This window comes from Archocentrus centrarchus, unplaced genomic scaffold (assembly GCF_007364275.1).
Source record: "Archocentrus centrarchus isolate MPI-CPG fArcCen1 unplaced genomic scaffold, fArcCen1 scaffold_36_ctg1, whole genome shotgun sequence".
NCBI lineage: Eukaryota > Metazoa > Chordata > Actinopteri > Cichliformes > Cichlidae > Archocentrus > Archocentrus centrarchus.
In genome coordinates this window covers 1,762,025-1,765,005 of record NW_022060263.1, presented here as the reverse complement: position 1 = coordinate 1,765,005, position 2,981 = coordinate 1,762,025, and positions in this window count along the sequence as shown.

Sequence of the window (2,981 nt, the reverse complement as noted above, 5' to 3'; positions counted from 1 at the left end):
GTGGAGCTTTTCTCAAGGTGCATTTGCTCCCATTGGTCTCCCCTCCGCCTGGTAAGAGCAACAGGGGGAGAGAGCCGCAAAAAAACCCGACATCTTGGCGACCGCGGCAGGACTCCGAGATAAGAACAGCTGGAGAGGTACCTAGGGTTTGGACGGAGCCTCACGTTGCTACGGAGAACACCAAAAGCGCGCAAAAGTAAGTAAAGCAGTTTTCTGCAACAATGGTGTTGTCCGGGTGACTGAGACTTCCGCCCAAGTTCCTGGTTACACTTTCAAAATAAAACAGCTGTCTTGCTCTGGATAAAGAATTTGTAAAATTTAAGGGTTTTGTGGTCGGCTATTTTGAGCTAAAATGGTCTAATCTGGATAAAAGGAGACTCCTGGATTGAGCAGGTGTTGTGTTTGGGGTTTTTCTTGCTTTGCTGAACTCTGGAGTGGAATGAATGCGTGTTGTGAGTGAGATCGCAGCTGTGAATGGTGTTTGTTTTGTCTGTTCGTCTTGTCGTATCTGTTCTGTGGTATTTATTGAGAAAGCGCTGAAGAGAATAAAGTGATAGGTCCTCGCGGAGATTTACCGCTGAGAATTATCCGGTCCAAACCTTTATCTTGGGCCGGACGAGCTCAGGCTGCTATCTGCCGCGGGCGATACTGCCCAGGTCGTGTATCGGAAGTAAGCTATTGGGGGTCCCATGATTAGTATTTTGAGACCTTTGCGGTAACAATGCACTGAAGATTCGGCCTGGAGGATTCACTGTATGAAAAAAAAGGAAGCTAGCAGAAAGTCGCACGGCGGTTACCGCACGTTTCATCAGAATCCGCTAAAGGTTCGGGCTCTGACGAGCGGGGGTCCACGGTCGGGGTCGACAACCAGGGGCGGATCGAGATAAGCTCTTAGGGGTAGCTCTCTGAAGGGGGAAACCTTTGATAATAAGACATCGAGGTCCGACTGGGAGATTATGACGTCAGGCACTGGATGAGTGGTGCCATTTGGTTAAGTTGTGTTTAAGTAATGTTTTGTACATATTGCCTGGGCTTGTAGTTATTCCCTGCTGTATATTCTGCTTTTGAAAAGTATAATTCATTTATCCTTGTTATTGCTGTAAATTGTGCTTCAAGAATATAACCTGCTGTGGGAGAAGGAGGAGAGAGGCTGCTGCAAGCTGCAAAGGCCTTGGCTGCGGACCTGTGTGTGTGTGTGTCTGCCTGCCTGGTATGTGTGTGTGTGTGTGGGAGAGCCTGGGATGTGTGTGTGTGTGAGCAGGAAGGGAGTTTGGGAGAGAGAGAGAGAGAGAGTGCTGTCGCTGGGCAGTTCTCTCTCTGCTCTAAGAGAAAAAAAGTTGTGTATATGTGAATAAGGAATTTATGAATTGGGGTTAATAGTAACTTTGTAACCAGTAATAGGTTAAAGATTATCGGGAGGAGCTCAAATAAAAATAGTCCTGTGAACAAAACAAAGCTCCTGCCGGAGCCAGAAGTCATTCAAACAATGTTAAATTTGATATTGGTCAAAAGAACAGCTGAAAAGAAGCAGATTAGAAAATAGGTCAGTGAGAACAAGTGACACAATTGGGAGAAATTGGTAAAAATAAGGGAGGAAATACTTGGGGAAAACTAGAAGATAGTGAAGAAATAAATAAAATCTCTAACAGCTGTAGTAGAATAATAGATAACATTATGTAATGGTAACAATAAAATAACTGGGAAATAATCGGAGTGTAGATCAAATAAATTAATAGATGTGTTCATGAACTGGTGGTCAGTGTAGTGGAGGAGTGATCTGTGAAGATGGACCTGCTGCGGGCTGCAAGGCCTCAGCCTGCAGCAGCATACATCTGTTGGTGTGTATATTAAAAGCAGAGCTTGTCTGCTTTTCTATACAATTGGTGAATGAAAAGTTTGCATAAAATTGTGGGAAATAAGTGCAAACTAGGAAAATTAATCATTGAGGTTTAAAGTTAATATTGAAGAGTGTAAAAAGTTTAAAAGTAGATAATCTGGAGGGGCTAGAAGTGTTAAATTAGAGACCAAAAGGGGAAAACAGAAACAGTTTAAATACATTTGAATAAAAGAATAACCCATTTAAAAGTGAAAAACCTCTGATAGAATAATTGGATTGATTAAAACTAATAATATAAGTAACATTAACTAGAAAAAGAGTCGAACAAAATTAAAAAGCCTAAGAGAATGGGTAAGGATGAATCCTAAACTTGGAAGAATAAGGGGAAATAAACGTTAAAATATTTGGGAGAAATTGAAAGAAGAGAAAATTAAGAGAGAATTAAATAAAATAGCTATAATAACAACAATAGTATGAATAATAAATAATAACAAAATAGTAATGATAATAATATAGCTTGGACACAAACTGAGCCTAAAATAAATAGATTTAAGTGAAAATATAAATGTAGTAGGTGTGAGTGAGGTAAAGGAGTGGTGAGAATAGATTAGAGAGGATGAAATAACAGCTGAGCCTCTGAGGAAATAAAAGAATTTCAGAAACAGATAATCTGATTATTAGAAACACATCTGTGTAACAGGTCTGAGAGACTGCAGGACACTCAGCTGATCAACCTGAAGCTTTGACACCTCACAAGAACCCTAATTTAAAACATAATTCAAGATGAAGTCAAAAGGAGTTCCTAGAAAAAGAAAAATCTGTAAGTTGGTCCTTGGGAAATTTTGTTTGGATATTTGTGTGTGTGTTCTCAGTGCAGATGATGTCTTCACCTCAGCACATTCTTTGAATACCGGAGGGTTTAGAAGAAGGGGGTAAATTGAGTTGTAATGACCTCTCTGCTGTATATCTGCCTGGTTCCAAACATAGTTATAGAAGTAAATCTGTAAGTTTACCAAATTATTAAATAAACACATTTAAAATAAATAACAAATGAATTAAATAGATTGGATGGTGCTGAGAGATTACTCTTTGAGTAAAAATTATAGCCAGAGAGACAGTTATTGGTTCACAGTGGACACTGTGT